The sequence below is a fragment of the Ascaphus truei genome, chromosome 2 (genome assembly GCF_040206685.1).
Source record: "Ascaphus truei isolate aAscTru1 chromosome 2, aAscTru1.hap1, whole genome shotgun sequence".
In the NCBI taxonomy this organism is placed as follows: domain Eukaryota; kingdom Metazoa; phylum Chordata; class Amphibia; order Anura; family Ascaphidae; genus Ascaphus; species Ascaphus truei.
This window is the reverse complement of record NC_134484.1, coordinates 35,558,292-35,576,165: the sequence shown is the minus strand read 5'-3', so window position 1 is coordinate 35,576,165 and position 17,874 is coordinate 35,558,292. Positions and strand designations below refer to the sequence as shown.

At 40.8% G+C, this 17,874-nt stretch overlaps 1 long non-coding RNA gene across 3 annotated transcripts in view; it reads right to left on the bottom strand.

Moving 5' to 3' along the window:
- Positions 1–17,874, bottom strand: part of LOC142488484 (uncharacterized) — a 65,339-nt gene that overhangs the window by 35,474 nt on the left and 11,991 nt on the right. For 2 of the 3 annotated variants that reach the window (XR_012799428.1, XR_012799430.1), the window contains exon 4: positions 16,273–17,778. The exons of the other annotated variant lie outside the window; for it this stretch is intronic. This is a non-coding gene — a long non-coding RNA (uncharacterized LOC142488484). Of the gene's footprint in view, positions 1–16,272; positions 17,779–17,874 lie in introns of those variants that run through there. 3 annotated transcript variants of the gene reach the window in all.

Below are 17,874 nucleotides of genomic sequence, written 5' to 3'. Positions count from 1 at the left end.
TTGTTCTTCACTCGGTTCAATTTTGTAATCTCCTTTTGTCCAGGCTAAAAGGAAAACCAAGGTTAATACCTTGTCTATGTAGAGATATATGGGTGTGTAGCACTCCAAAAAATTGCAAATAAATGCAAATAAATGCGATACTTGCGCAATGCCGGAGCTCCTGGTTCAGGGATGGCTATCTGCAGCAATCCAGTTATACAGCAACAAGAAAGATGATCCAGGCCTCCACAGTTTCTTTAGGAAAGAAAAAATTCAATTTGAATAAATTCTTTCCTAAAGAAACACATGGAGCCCTGGATCATCTTTCTTGTTGCTAATACCTTGTCTAGACAGTTCTCTACTGAAGAAACCATCAAGACTAATAAGTGCCCAAATTTTCCCCATGCCTGCATTGAACTGAAGAAAATGTCTGAATATTTATCATGCATGTAGTACTGGTAGCTGGAGATTTTGAGTGATGTAAAAGAGTTTGTGGCAGCCTGTGCCACTTGTGCTCACACCAAGGTACCCAGAGCTCTTCCCTACCACTTACTCCTACCACTGCCATTCCCTAACCGGCCTTGGAACCATTTGGAAATGGAGTTTATTGGTGACTGCTGCCCTCTCAAGGCATTACTACTTTTCATGGTCAATTTCTTTACTAAGCAGGCTCATTTCATTCCCTTGAACAAGTTACCATTCACCTCGGATCGCTCAGAAATTTTTATCAAGGAAATCTTCTGCTTGCACGGGGTAACCTCAGAGATCATCTCAGCCCCGGGATCACAGGTTGTTTCCACGTTTTGAAGAACGTTCTGTCCCAGAATAGGAATTTCTCTCCATTTTTCCTCAGCTTACCATCCACAGCCTAATGGCCTAACAGAATAATTCCTTTGTTGCTTTGTATCCGAACATCAGGTTAATTGGGTGGAACTGCTACCTATTGGTGAGTTTGCACGAAACTCCTTAAAATACGACTCTTCTCAAGAATCCCTATTCTTTTGTGCTTATGGGTACCACCTTGCCATCTTTTCATCCACAGTCGTGCCATCTGGGGTCCCTGCAATGGATCTCAAACTTCAGAAACTCTAGGACCTCTGGAAACAGGTCCACACCTCTCTCGCTGAAGTGGCCTTTCTACAGAAGGGACACACGGATAAATGCAGGTGACCACCTCCTCCCCTCAAAGTAGATGATTGGGTCTGTCTTTCCAGCAGGAGTATTTGCCTCAAGCTACCCTCAGCCAAGCTCGGTCCTAAGTACATTGGTCTTCATAAAATTCTGAAGCAAATCAACCCTACAGCCTTCAAATTGGAACTCCCTGCCAGTCTAAGAATACCATCTGTTTTTTATGTTTCTCTCCTCAAATCATACATTCGAAATTCCGTCTCTTCCCCTCTGTCACCTCCCAGCTCGGTGATAGTGGAAGGTCAGAAGGAATTCAAGATGCAATGAATTTTGGACTCTAGAAGCTCTCATGGCAAGCTCCAATATTTTGTGCATTGGAAGGGGTATGGCCCCATGGAAAGATTTTGAGTGGTTTCTAAGAACATCCACAGTCCAGTGTTTTCACAGAAAATGTTTCCTAAATCCTGCCTTGTATCGCTGGAGGCCACCCCTGAAAGGGAGGGGAACTGTGAGGCTTCGGCACCGTCAGCACCCACACTGAAGCCACAAAGTAAATCTTGTTCCCTGGTGGTCCTTACCCACTTCTGCCCACACTGAGGCAACAGGGGCCACCTAGGGCCCATCTTGGTAAGTGGAGTCCTCCCTATAAAGAGGACTTCCCCCTGGATGTTGCCAGAGTATAGTTCCTGTTGTTTCTGTCTGGCTCCTGTGTTCCTGTTGAACTTCGCCCTTTCTTTGTTCCAGCCTGTGACCACGATCTTGCACCTCTGCTGCCTGCCTCGAACCCAGCCTGTTACCTCGATTATTCTATTCTCGATTCAGGACTCTATCTCTTAGTTCACGTCAGTGATCTATATCCTTCCTCAGCCTAGCGGGTCACTTCCTGTTTAGAGGCGAGCATCGTTTCATTAACACCCCTCATTTGTCTTTTGTACATTCCCCTATACATTCTCCCCCTTAGTTTTTGGGGAGTACTTCTGGGAATATCGTCACCTAGTGCACTTTATTTTCCATATTATTCATATCCAGTGAATTCACTGTATAGTCTACCAAGAAAGGAGAAATTGTAAAAATAACCACATAAAACGTTTCACACCACACATTACAACATTTGAAAACTGAAAGACTTTATAATCTTGTTTACAATAAGTGTCAAAAGGGCTAACAAATGTGGGAAATGTATTACACTTTAGGAAATTGACTTGTTGACTGAAGCATACATTTGAGGATATATGGAAGACATCCATGCTCCAGTAAAGCTCTCTGACAATGCCTTATAATTAAAACACAGTATCCCTGCACTTGGGACAGAATAATGAACATGATTTACTAACTTAGGAACTGGGTGGAGTAAACCACAAAGGTCTAAACAGAATACAGATGGAATGAACTATTTGTAAAAGATGGTTTGCTAGTGAAACAAAGTACAGATGACTTGACCAAAATATGAGCCAAGCCAAACATTCACATTAAACATTGCACTTGGACAATGTTCAAAAAAGCAAAGAGTACATAAAGAGAGATTTTTGCCAAAATTGCATCAGGCATCCATTGTGGATAGAGGAAATTATTTTACTTAAGACAGCTGTGATATCAAAGGGGTTTGTTTCAAAATACATTCTGGGGAAGGGTTCCCCCTCCAGTAGAGTTTGCAAAGTTCAGCCAAGTCAGTACAAAGAAAACTACAGAGAACACACAGTTTTTTTTTTTGCTCAGAGTAATGATTGCAGTAAAATCAGTCAGCTAAAATATTCACGTATGTCTACAATTTTAAAACAGCAGTACCCCAAAAATCATATATATATATATATATATATATTTTCTTTTTTCTTTTGAGAAGCTTAGCAGTGCGAGTTTCAGCTCTCAATATCTCTTAAAATCAAATTAATAATAGTTTTTGTCCAATGATTTCAATAATAATAATAATAATAATTAATGATGGCTGCTGTGGTCAATCAATAGAAATCCAGGAATGTATGTACAGTGATGTTAAACCTTGCTGTTGGCTTCCTGGAGTGAGAGTGGGATGGTGGCCATTTTATTTCCTTTAAACTTGTCCACTCCAAGGAATTAAAATGGAAATACCGCGAACCACATCCAAGGGATGTCATGTTATAGACGATCTAAACAATGAGTAGCATGGATTGCTTATTTTACTGTTTTTGTCAAATAGAATAGTTCAGAAACTTTCATACATTAACAGTTATGCTTCAAGTGACTTTGTCCGCACAAAGGTTTTAGGGGGCAATTTTAACGCAAAGAATACAGACAATTGAGTATGTATGTTTTATAATGTTTACAGATGCAGCCACCAGTATTAGAACTCTTGCCTCTGAAATTCTGGGGAAGTCTCACAGTAAATGCCTCAACATTGCCTCAACATTTCTGTGAAATTCTTAATGGCCCATCATATTAACACAGCAGGGTTAGTTTGAACCCTGTTAGTCAATTTGAATGGGACTGCAGGGAACCCACCCCCCCACCCCCCCGCTGTGTTAATTCGATTGGGCCATTAATGTTGAGGCATTTACTGTGACACTGCCGCAGAATCCCCCAAAATTTCCAAGATACGGTAAGTGTTCTAATACTGGTGGCTGCATCTGTATGTTAGATAAAAATGTAAATTGAAGCTATATTATGTGTGTATAAGTTTAATACTTTAAACCAATATACGTGTATTTGCCTCCCAAAGCGGCTGACAAAATGCAATAGTGTACTTTTACAGACTCCTTGCTTATTTCCAATGGCTTTTGTTCACACCCTGGTTGCAAGCTTTTAAACAAGGAGAAATTAGCAGGCAAACCATCCTATTTGCATTTCGGGTGTCAATATTTTCTTCTAAGCAAAACATTCTGAAAACCAAAGGCAGGTTAACATTGTATGTTTTCGTTGTAATTATTAAGAATGATCAATACAGAACGATTGTTACACAAACTTTCATTATTAGATTAATTGCAATGATATTATTAGCTTAAATTATTAGTTATAGTATACTTATTAAATTATGAATGATATTTTATGATAACAAACAAATTGTCATCTTCATGCAGTATATCTATTTGTTTAATGCTTGGCACCTATTGAAAGTTTAACTACTGACCTGTTATATATATTATTTGTTATTTATATGATTACAACATGTATTACTACTGTACTTTCAGGTCTAACTTACTGTGATTGGTGGCTACATACTATATATCTTGGTGTAGAGTCCTTCATATGTCCATAAATGCTCATTTGGTTTCATGACAGAACCATATTATGGTGGAAACAATGGGGGGGAAAAAGGAAAGGAGCATCCACTGAATAGAACATACTGTAGAAAGGGCAAAGAGAAAGATGCCTTAAAGCAGCGGTGCGCAATCTGTGGGGCGCGACCCCCAGGGGGGGCGCGAGACTGCCGACGGGGGGCGCGGGGTTTACAGAGGCCCCACGCGCTTCCCGAAGGCACTTAAATTAAGTGCCGGGGGAGCTGCAGGGCCTCTGTAAACCATACTTACCCGTGGCTCCGGCGGCTTCCTCCCGGCGTCGCCATGGCAACGCGGCGTCAAAATGACGCTGCGAGGTCATGTGACGTCACGTTGCTATGGCAACGTGACGTCATTACGCCGGAGCGCGGGTAAGTTGGGGTTGGGGGGGGCGCGGGAGCGAGGGGACAGCCGTCAGGGGGGCGCAGGGAAAAAAGTTTGCGCCCCCCTGCCTTAAAGCACGCATGCATCTTTTCTTGGCCTGAAAAGTAAATTGATTGCCTATGACATGACACATACATCATCGCTACAAAGAGACATGCATCCATAGCCAGGAATTATTTTTATGATGCTTTATGAAACAAAAGTTTACTTAAAAATGACAGCGATTCATTTATCATCAGAGGTTTCTTACTCATTTGAGCAGCACATTTACCTGAAGCACACAAATCAGTCAATAGGTATAATGTACAGGTTGTTAGTCGTTATTATAATAATAATAGGTCAATGGTAGGTGTTTAAAATAAATTGTGTATATCCTTTGAGGGTCTAGTGCAGGGGGGGGGGGGCGGAGAGATACAACTCAAGCCTTCAAGTGCCACCTACATGTCAGGTTTAAAGGATATCCCTGCTTCAGCACAGCTGGCTCATTGAGTGTCTCAGTCAGTGACTGAGCCACTGATTGAGCCACCTGTGCTGAAACAGGGATATCCTTAAAACCTGACCTGTTGGTCGCCCTTGAGGACTGGAATTGTCCATTCCTGGTCTATTGTATACTATTTGCCACAGTGAATAAGAAAAGTTAAAACATAACTGTTTAATTCCATCTCTTTTCAATTTTTAACTACTTTATGTACAGTGATTCAAGGTTTATTGAATTAATTTATGTTTATTATGAATATACTGGAGGTATTATTGTTTTTAATAACTACAAATCCAATACAGTAGAAGGGCATTTAAGGACCTCTGGATTTTACTTACTTATTTAAAAAAAAACCTACATCAATATTCTCCAGCCCACTAAACTTAGCATATACATTCAGTAGCAGTTCAAAAAAAAAAGGAGAAATAGATCATTGTAATATGTGACAGTTCAATTGCTTAACTTTAACCTTTGATACATATAGTACGTAGGAGAACACACTGATATATTGTGTAGAACTGTGTTGTTTGGCAATGTGCTGCTGTAGAGCAAGAGTGAGGGTGATTTCAGGGAATCCTGTGGTATTGGCACATGTTCAACATGACGGCTGTGAGGGGATTCTGAAAGTGTTTCAAAGTTGGTTTGGAGCCAAAAACATTCCTTCATGGCTGGGACTGATAGCATTTCCTGTTACAGTGAGTTGGATTCCTGCTAGCATTTCAGTGTTTCTCAATATATTCATTGTTGTAAGTCTCCTTCACTGTAGAAGACTTTGTTTAAAATGTATCACCTCTTCTGCAGAGCATGCATCAATCACTGCTGTGGCATAGTGGGGGGAAAAGAGGCCACAGAAATGGCATTCTGCTGTATAACCCTTTCACTGATAGATGATTATGTACAGTACTTTAGCAGAGCAACTGTTGCAGGCCTCTGTAGCTACTCACAGAAATACGTTTAGGTGAATGTACTTTTATATTGTCATTTTTTTGGTTAGAAGATATCTCTTTTTAGTAATCACATACTGTAGCTTAACTGAAACAATGACGGCGTCTTATTTTTATTATGTCCACGCAGTGATTCACAGAACTTATAAATTACTGCATTATGGGACATATTTCATTGATGCACTTAACATGGTACCAGGTAAAAAGTAAACCAATAGCACTGAAGTTAAAGATGATATTAAACTGTGCAGTTTTCAAAACTATGTAGGTCACTTCTTCAGATATCCTCAAGCACCACAGTGAGAAGGTATTTTAACATCTTAATGCCCCTTCTTCACACCTCTACTATTCACCCACCTCTGATGCATAGCATACCTCGCTCCTGCCAATTTATGCTTACACTCTCGCCACTTTATCTGAGAAGTTTATCTCCATCCCTACACATTGCCTTTTGGTATAAACTGTATGCTTACTTCTCATAACAGTATGCTGCTACAGTACTGTACACGTGAAGCTTCAAAAACTTTCTATCATCTACTGCAGGGGAGCGCAAACTTATCCTGCTGCGCCCCCCTGTCTTCCTTGTCCGTTCTCGCTCCCCCATCCCCCTATCTGGTATTCGCGTCAAATGACGCTGCGGGTGATGCTTGTGATGTCACGTCACATGACCCCGCGGCGTCATTTGACACCGCGTTGCCATGGCTGAGTTCTGGTAAGTGAAGTGTTGCAGGGGCCTTACGCGATCCCCCGGCATTTAATTTAAATGCCGTGGACAGCCCGTGCCCCCCCCCCCAACAAAATCTCCCACCCCCCTGCGGGCCGCGCCCCCCAGTTTACGCACCCCTGTATAAAGAACTCTCATGTTGGGTTGTGGTATCACATCCCACAACAAATGTAGACGTATCCAGAACCAATATGGGTACTAGAACTTTGAACTACTACAGTTAAAAGAAATGTATTAACAGAGTTGATCCCAAAAGAATCAAAAAAGGTTCCCGCTATTATTAGCACTCTATGTTGGAGATCAATAGACGGACTACAGTGGTCCAACAGATAATTACTGTGATTAGGTCTATTGACCTATAGGAACCAGATCAGGAAAATAATAAAGTTTTATTCAAATATTGGTTAAAAAAACACATATATAACATTCACATATTAAAATAACCCCATAATGAAGTGGCTAAACATGCAATCTATAAAGGTAAGTATCCTTTTCCATTCATAGGTTCAGATTGCTGTCTAAGCGTCTATTTTAAATTGATCCAAATATCATACAAGTCAGCAGGATAGTAATAGCATAATATGGCTATATACAATGAAGATTAATCTCAGAAAAGGACCAATCTAATCCATCAATACAGATTGTATGTCAGAGTTCTTAGGTACTGTCCTCCCTGTATCGCATGCATAAGTATACTGGTATATAGCAGTAATATCTCAGTATAGTATCACCTATAAGTATCAGATATATGTACTAGATATCTGCTCTTAATGCATAAAGTACTCCTGTTTTATAACCATGAATATATCTGTATATAGTAAGTCTTTGGTGGAAAAACGGTTTCAATACCATCTCATAAGTTGGAACAACCACCGTTACTAAATGCATATGTATACATGCTGCATGGTGGATTCCCTATGTGGATCTTATCAATATTCTCACATAAGGAAAACAGAGCACACCCGTCACAAAACAGTGATAAATAGGACCACAGCTGGTCAAAGGTAACACGGAGGGCTCCGTCACTAATACAAGCCTGACTGTAGAGGTGTCTATCTGCTGCCTGAATCGAAAGACGCCGCCACTTCTGATGACGTCACGAATGAAGTCACACGTCCCGACAATCGTTTCGCGTGGGCTACACGCTTCTTCAGGGGTAGGAGTCTATTCCCTGACCTAGCCGGTAGGTATTTATACTCTTTTACATATCAGAATCCCGCCTCCTATGACTCATGGAGGTGGAGTCTATGCCCGTGATCCAATTGGGTTCATTGTATATAGTAATTTACTCCAATATCATGTGTCATTGGATATCATATATCTGCGTTGCAAGAGCTGTATTAACTCAAAGTAAATATGATAAGAGCATATCTAACTGTCTGACTATAGCAGGTTACAATGTCTCTGTGAAAGCCATTTCAATATGAGAGAAGATGATTATGATTCAACCCAAAATAATAGGTAAGTATATTAATGCCTAGTGTGCTATAACGCATTATATCGCAATTCATTCACTTTCCAGACCCTTAATAAATCAATAAATATATATAGGTATGCGTCTGAATTCATTTTGTGTGGTTTTTGTAATTCTTCAAACTTGTAGTGTACTGTCAAAGAGATGTTCTCCCATAAATAACAAGATATAATATAATACATATAAGAGTTATTGTTAGTCTATGTATGAATACACTTGGTGGGTGAACATAAATGAATATTAAAAGAGTTAATAAATTAATACATTGTGAGCTTCTCAACAAAAAAGATGATCTACACTTAAACAGATAGATCAATAAATGGTGAAATATAAACATTAAGGGGGGAGGGAGTGTGTGTGTGCATGGTGTAGGAGTGAATGAACGCGTATGTGACCTGCCCCTAATGGTCAATACAAGTCTAATTGTGATTAATAACTATATACCTGGATCCCCATAGACAAACCCTTGATAATTATCCCAGTGTAGATATATATATATACATTAAGTTGCCCCTATCAATCCAATTTAAATGAATGATATTACACTACAAATTATAGACTCCCGGATTACAGGAAAGAAGAATAAATGAATCCCTCATTAAGTCCTAAGGGGGAGGTTTGAAGTTGGAAAATCCAACGGCACTCTTTTTGTAGGAGCCGTTTATCCCAGTCATCCCCTCTGGGATCTCTAGGGACATGTTCGAGTCACCTTTATGATGTTGAATGATATGTCTAGCTACAGGTGTATCCGTGGTATTCCGTACATTTCCTATATGCTCTAAGACTCTCGTTTTTAATTGTCTGTGAGTCTTACCAACATATTTTAGGCCGCAATCACAGGTCATTAAATAAATTGTACCATACGTCACACAGTGAGTAAAGTCTTTAATTTGGAAAGTGGCAGTATTGGCTGAGTTGGAGAACTGCTTTGTAGCATGCATAAAACGACAGGCTTTACATCTAGAGCATGGAAATGATCCACGTGGTTTCGTACCCAACCATGTTTTCTGTTGTGTTTGAATGAAATGACTGTGTACTAATCTGTCTTTAATGTTGGTGTTACGTCTGCAACCCATAGTTGGATTGTCTTTCAAAATCTTGTGTAAATCTATGTCTTCCAATAGAACATGCCAATGTTTGCGAAGAATGTTCCTCACATCCTGCCATTGGTTATTGTAGGTAGAAATGAATCTAATAGTTCCATCATTTGGTTCCCTTTTGTTGTTCACTAGTAGACTCGATCTGGGTGATGTCAAGGACCTGTAGTATGCCCTCTTAATAAGCTTATTGCTATAACCTCTCATTTTGAGCCGTAGTGACATTTCCTTAGACTGTTTGGTGAACTCAGACGTGGTTGAACAATTTCAACGTAGTCTTAGGAACTGTCCAATTGGTATGTTATTAGTGATATGTTTCGGATGCTGGCTATTTGCCATCAACAACATATTAGTGGCCGTTGTTTTCCTGAAAATGGTGGTTTCAACATTCCCCTCCGCTGATTTGGAGATACAAATATCCAAGAATTCAATTATTTGTTTATCTATTTGAACCGTTAACTTCAGGCTGTGTAGATTATGGTTCAAATTATCGATAAACTCATGGAGCTAAGGTAGTGAGTTATTGTTTATTGGTATTGGTGTTTTAATAATACTGTACATGTGCAGGGGGTCCCCTGAGCTAAACCGCATTGGTTTCAGCCTCGGGGACCCCCTACTTCATGAGATACAGGCCCCCTTATGGGGTGCCGGTATCCCTTGCACAGGAGACCCCCTGCTCATCTACACTATTATTAAAAATCATATTTGTACAGCACGATTGCCTGTAAGAGCCGTGCATTGAGACGCAGTGTCTCCATGCAGTTCTTACGGGCTGCTTTACTGTATTTATATCAGTTATCGTGCTATATAACTTTAAGCACAATATCAGGGGGGAAAGAAGGTGCTCGCGCTATATGGTACTTTTTGGCAAGGCAGGTCGAGAACGCGCCGAGCAGCCTTAGTGAATAGCGCATATGGCTTCACCCTTTTGCGCCCGAGCTAATTTTTCCCATTTCAGCGCAAATACTCGGAGCTTAGTGAATCACCCCCATTGTGTGAGACACTCCAGCTGGAGCTTGCACCGCGTGGAGGCCAGGATCCTTAGGCGATAGGGGATTGCTGTCAGAGGCCCCGCTGTGTGGGACCTTTCTTATCAAGTCTGCAAGCTGCCCCTGGTGTACTGGAGTACCCAGGCAGGTATCACATGTGCACCAATGGTTCACACGAGGGTAACGCTACCTCACATTGGTTGGGACTAGTTCTGCAAACGCCGGGTGTTTAGGTGCCCAAGGCACCCTCAGTACTTTCGGGAAAACACACCTGGGTGTTGGGGTATTGCATCAATGTGTTATTTTATTGTGTTGTTGCATACTGTGGGGTTTCAGTAAAACCAAGTTATATATATGGTGTTGTATTGTTATTTCTGTTTGTATTGGATCCTATGAGGAGTCATCCCGCCCACGCTGGGATCCCTCATAGGTGGTTGCGCTGCACTAAGAGAGAGAGGGCTCACCCCAGGCTCAGGCCTCCCGTGAGTGTACAGGTATCAGCAGCACGCATAGCCGTCCGCGATTTCCCTTAGGCAGCGGGAAAGGGGGCTACAGTAATATGCAAGACTAGATCTTTATTTCTATATTTGAAAGCCTGACTAGAACAATAGCAATTATGACAGCATGAGAGGATAAACAAAGAACATTTGGGAGGCATTACTTAGCTAGATGCTCACACCTAAATTCAAAGTCTCAGGTAGAATCTAAATCTGCTTTTACAAAAACACAGTAGCAGCCACCTTGAAGTATCTCCACAGAAAATAAAGTCAAGTCCAAAACCGAAACACCTACAGTAGGTGTATATCCTAGTACAGATGCAGTACGCTTTATTAAGCAGTTTCCTCAAGGAAACTGCAAGTAAAACGCAGCTTGCCACGGCCAGATCGTGCCTCCCCTACAGCCAGACTAGTGCCCATAAGGATTAAGACAGCATGGGGTCCCTGCTTCTGAATGGGAATGGAAGCTTCCTGAATAGGCCCCTTAGGCTGGGGCCCCAGTCACTCCATGCACGCGCGCATCTGAGCGACTGACGGCACGTGCACCAGATAGAGCCGGGATCTACGGTCCTAGGGTCGCGATGGAATGCGAGGCAGGGGGAGCAAAGACAAGAGTTTTTGGCGGGGCGTGGCAATGACGTCACGCAGCTGGTTCGCCCGCATTGACAGAACCGCCGCCGTGACGTGGCCACCGTGCTCAAAATGTCAAATATCTTGAATTTTGAAAATGTGGTCACGCATCGAGCTTCCTGGAGGTTACTGGGGCCGGCCCCATAGGTGCCGTACTTTGTGTGCGCCGCACATGAAGTCGCGTGCGTAGCCGCGGGCAGTGGGGAAAAGGCCTTAGAGTCCCTGGCAGGCAGAGGTTGTGCGGTCCCTGGCCTTGTCAAAATGTTTGCTTGTCATTTGTTTGGTCTTTGGACATAATTTAGGACTCAATATGAATGTTATTTTATTAGACTAATGAACTAAAAATATGTAGCCATTGATATTGTGGTTTACAGTTATTGTTGGTAATTACTTATTGGCCTAAATGTGATACAGGAGCCACATATTTTCCTAAACATTTATTGCAATAAACTTATTTGCAACAGAAATGTGTTATTTTCCTTTTAGGGGCTGATGCTGCTGTGGCACTCTTGGTGTTTGCCTGTCTCCTTGTCGTGTACGTGAACTCTGGCTGGACGTTGATGGATTATATTTGTATTTACAGTATATTGATCCAGAGGAAGGAAAACAAACAAAAGACCCAGTGAAACATTTTCCAATGATGTCTCATAAGAGGGAACAATACATTTCTTCCTGACTATGAAGCAGAACCAAAGCTGAGGATTACATATTTAAATACCCAAGATGTAATCTTTTAAGATATCCTTGTATGCATTCATGTTAGTGATGTGCACCTTGAATGGTCACCTATTGGGAAATATTCTCCATATCCCTCACAAAGGCAAAAACAAAAATCCTTTACGCTTTGCAGCTGTATAAAGACTGGCAAAATTGCTGCCCTCCAAGAGCACTTGTGTCTTGTAAACAGCTGGCACTTCAGTTTTCACAGGGTTGAGAGAAACAATGGCCACAGTTGACAATTCAACATTATTTAGAGACCATCAGCTGCAACATTCTGCATTTTCCCACTTAAAGTCTGAGATCAGTCTTTGGGTGATTGCCTGAAAATGTGGGGAAAGCATTGTTCATGGTAAGCTTTTGTAATTATTTAATACAATTATACCCAGTATGCAATTAGTCCTAAATTGTACATTTTGAATATCATGTTTAGATCATCCTAAATGCGTAGGTATAGTAACCTTTTTAATTGTATAAAAATAAGATTTATAATAAACAGTAGAGTAGCACATTGTTACTCCAGTTCTTTTGCTATAAGTAGTAAGAAGTTTCGCACAAGCTTTATTATTATTAATATTATTATTATCATTCATTGATCATCGATATCTCTGTGGGGATACCCCAGGGGTCTGTCCTTGGACCTCTTCTCTATTCTTTTTACACACTCTTTTTATTTGACCTTATCATATGTTTTGGGTTCAAATATCACCTCTATGCTGATGACACATAAATTTACCTTTCGACTCCTGACCTTACACCTGCTGTACCGACTAGTCTCTGAATGTCTCTCCGCTATATTATCCTGGATGGCCCTCCGCAGACTCAAACTTAACATGTCAAAGACGGAGCTACCCCCACTTCCTCCCAAGCCTGGCCCTACTGACCCGTTCTACATTACTGTTGTCAGCATTATCCCACACGCAGTATCACAACACTTCAATGTGTATCTGTTTTCTCTGCATGTGGATGTCTGAACTCTGCATATTGTTTTGTTGTTGGTCAATCCTATTTATACATCACGGGGAAGGGTAGTTAGAAGGGATCAGTCAATCTCTCTCTCTTCTCTCTTCTCTCTCCTCTTCAAATCCAGTCAGTGAGTAAGCATGGCAACTCAGAGACCCACTGTCTTTACACTATGGCCCATATTTACTAGTCTTCTGCCAAATGACACATCCTGGTGCTGGATGACACCCTGGCTTTAAGAAGTCTTCAAGCACCAGAACGTGCAGAAGACGGCTTTGCAAAAATAAACCTGACTGTCTTCTATAGGTCCAGAAGAGTTTTCCTTTTTCAGATTCAACATTTAAGACATAGGGCCTCATGCAGTAAGCGCCGAAAAAGTCCTCTCGCCAAGTGTTCCTTATCGTTATGATTGTGCCGATTTTCCCTCGCCGTATGCAATAAGTGCCGAATCCATTCCGAATCAAGCCGAAAACATTTCTTCCCACTCTGCCGATGATTTGCCGATCACACAAAGGTGTATCGGTGTGCATGGCGAGGTGGTGTTAGGTTCGCAAATGAAACTTCTTGCTGAATCTGCCGAAGCAAGCATGTTTTTGATTGAGCGGCCCATTTAAAGGCAGTGTGTATTTTTATTCATTCTCTGTGTTGTTGAGAGAGAGAGAGAGAGAGAGAGAGAGAGAGAGACACACACAGAACTGGGCGATTTACATACTGCTGCGGCACAGCTTAGTCTTACAAAAGAGAGGAGCTGGCCTTGCACGTGACGTGCATGTTGTTGAAAGTTTCCCTGGTCTATCCCGTGCCGCAATAGAAATGCGCTATGGCGCTTTCAATTGAATGCGCCTGAGGTGCTAGAAAGCGGCCGCGAACCTTCCCGGTTCGTGGCGGGGTACGGCCGCGCGGCGCCCGCGTTTCTTTTTAACCGTGGTGATGGCCGTGTTAGAATTAACAGTGTCGCCACTGTATTTCATATTGACTGAGAGAGTTGTTGTGTATTGTGAGAGCTTTGTCCTGTATTGTTTTGTTAACATCTTTGTCTTGTTGTCACTTTGTAAGTGTTCAGTGCGATTGTCTTTAAATTTCTTTTCTGTTCTTTGTGAGTGCTATAGGTATGGCCGAAAGGCGTGGGAGGAGTGATGCTGGTGTGAGTGGTACTGGTAGTCGTGTGAGTACGCGTCTGAGTGAACAGAGGATTCAGGGGAGTGCTGTTGCTGCGAATGCGAGTGATGTTGCTGGGAGTGCGACTGGTGTTGCTGTGAGTGTGAGTGTTGCTGGTGGCTCTGTTGCTGGTGCTGCTGGGGTGTCTGTTGCTGGTGGTGCTGGGGTGTCTGGTGGTGGGCTGCATGGTGGTGGGCCGCTTTTGGAGTCTCTTCCATTGGAAGGAGAGTCCAGTCAGCAGCAGGCAAGCTCTGGGGCTGGACATGTTCGGAAGAAACGTGTGGAGCGGCCACGTAATCCTCGTTTCAATGAAGAGGAAAACAGAGTTCTTGTCACAGGGATTTTGGAGCACTATGACTCTCTGTATGGGCATTTACTAGGTAAGTCTATCTTTGCATTGATTGTTCAAAGACATGTTATCCTATCTCATGTGAGATGTCTTAATATCAAACTTTTATTCTCTAATATCTATCAATTAAAGTTAATTATTTATTTATAACGACCATAACAATCAGTCTAAAAAGTTTGCCAAAGTTCATACAATATTCATGCAAGCTTCCTTAGATTTGTATGTTTACACGTAAATGCTCATGTGCTACACATATTCAACCTAAACCAGCATGTTTGGTATCTCTTGGAACAGGTAGCAGTTTAGGAAACTGCTCGTTTTTCTAATAATAATTAACGTCATATATTTTGTATGTATTTCAAGGGCGGACAAGTTCAGCATCAAAAAAAGAAATGTGGGACCAAATAACATTGGCTGTGTCTGCGTGTGGGAATCATGTCAGGGACCGGGCGAATTGTCGGAAGAGATTCGATGATATCAGGGCAAACTTAAAGAAAAAAAATCCAAGCACAACGGATGCATGCTTCTGCCACTGGAGGTGGGCCGCCAGCACAATCTCTAATGTTAACTCCATTGGAGGAGCAGATGCGGGAAAAATTTCTTCCTGTCGTCTTGGAGGGATTGGCAGGGTAGAGGTATCGGAATTTATTTGGCTCAATTTCCACCAGGTGACAAATGTTACTGTACTACGCGTGTCGTATGTTACAGTTCTTATCTATATTTACGATGAAACGTATAGTTTCTTCCCAATAAAAGCATACCTACATATATATATCTGTATATATGTCTCTCTATCTCTCTATATATATATCTATCTATCTATATAAATATATTGATATTTATATATAGTTGTCCTAAAAAAACACACACATATATATATATATATATATATATATATATATATATATATATATATATATATATATATATATATATATATATATATATATATATATATGTATCTATGTGTTTTTGGAAACATGTATTGGCTCAGCTAGCGTGGATGACATAATTATGAGTAAACATACACAACTTGACCTGCATGAAGGGATTATTTGTAATGATCTTCCAAATAACACACACTGCAACCTTGTACTTTACCAACCATTCAACATCTTTGCCCTATAGTTGAAAGATGAAGGTATGTTGGAATCTTTTTACAAACTATGGGTTAACATACATAACCACAAAGCACACCCGCACTCATTCTTTGTCACAGTAATGTATAACTTCGTTAGACTGTGTCTGTGCACACAAAAGCATCATTCACTATTTCATGTATGTGTCTTAACATATATACATAACAAATATATATATATATTATTGATAATCTATGTTACACCTATAAACAGGCCATTACTACCTAATCATGTCTTGCATGGAATATTGTGCATTCTAATGCGAGCAGAAATAATTTGCACTAACACATTTCGTTAGGTTTCAATAAAGCTTTTTATTCGCTTCATATAGTCTCATGTGAGCATAAATAGGAACATGTACCATATGGTCTTTAATTGTGTTCATATGTAGCTCACTTCATATGTGTATTTCGCTCATGTACCGTTGTCTGAAACCAGCTGCAATTAACATGTAATCACAGCATAGAGGTGAATAGAGGGGTGGTGTCGGCCACAGACCCAGATCACAGGGTCATGGTAGGGTCAAGTGTTGTGGGAGGGCTTACAGGTGGTAGTAGCAAATAACAGCTCAGGGTGGTGTCACGTCTTGGGGGAGGGACTATAGTTCTTTGAAGCTGACAAGGTGAACACAAGTGCATCACATTCATTTGAAATGGTAATTATCTGAATACTTTCACCCACCACTCCACTATATATTAAAACGTACGTTAGTCATTCGTTAACTCATATATTCTTTTAACGTTAGAGATACGCCAACCTTATCACACCAGTACCATCTATGAGCGACACACTGCATGTGTTGCTGAGTGTCAGCCACATTGAGCGCTACACTTGCTTCTCTTAAATGTTCGTTCAGATCTGTAAACACATTCATACACATTTCCACAATTAGGTGCTGAATTCTAAGCAGAGTCAAATTTGCTTTCCTGGTAGTGATGTACATTATTTGAGTTAGATTACTACACAACATATGCAGTGTATGTACAACAGAACACTTAATTTTACAACGCATTCCTGCATGAATATTGTATGGTGTTTAAAATAAATGTGCCGATTAGGTTCACTTGTCCATTTATGTTAAGATGGATAATATACAGATTGCCCTAACCATATCATTGTGATTTCGTTGTGTGATGCTGATATTTAGCCATAACTACTCCCACTACAGATAATTAATGTTAATTATGTACACATGACAATTAAAATCAGATGTTATTCTTCTATATAGTTGCTCCTGTGTTACCTGACAAGGAACATGTCTCATCACCTGTATCATCAAGCTCATCAGCAAGGTCATCATCAAGAATGGAAGTTGAGTGTATGAGGTGCAGCCCATATAATGTGTACATGTGAAGAATTTCATTAGCCATGCAAAATAAATGCATTTCACATGTAATGAACTTAATATCAGTTATTGTCACAGAAGATGTACTGTTTACTGACAACATGTATTGTGTGTGTTGTAAAGTATCAGCTAGGATTTGGGATGTTACAATATCCTTTAATTCATTCTTCTTTCACACTGAGTCGAAACATCATTGTTACTTCAAGCATCATGTTTTAAATTGGACACAAAGAATAAATTATGGAAACATGTTATGTGTTCCACTATGAGAATAACTATCATTATAGTGATAATAAAGTGAAAGTTCCATGGCAGTTCATCATGTCTTTCTTTATATGTAGAAACAGATGTTGCCGCTCAAGGCCAAATTCACTCAAGTGACCATGAAGATGTTCACACTCCTGGATTAACCCAGCATTCAAGTCCTCCTGCTCGTGACACCTACTCAGCTATTGCAGCTTCTGAAGAACGAATCTTGGGTGAAGAAAATCGTCGTCATTCAGAAATGATGACAATGCATTAAAGGATGATGTCACTGCATGAAAGGATGCATGAAAGGTTAAAATCAGAAATGACACAAATTAAACAAGTCATCATCCAAGTCCCTAAAGAAATCCAAAATGTAAACAGA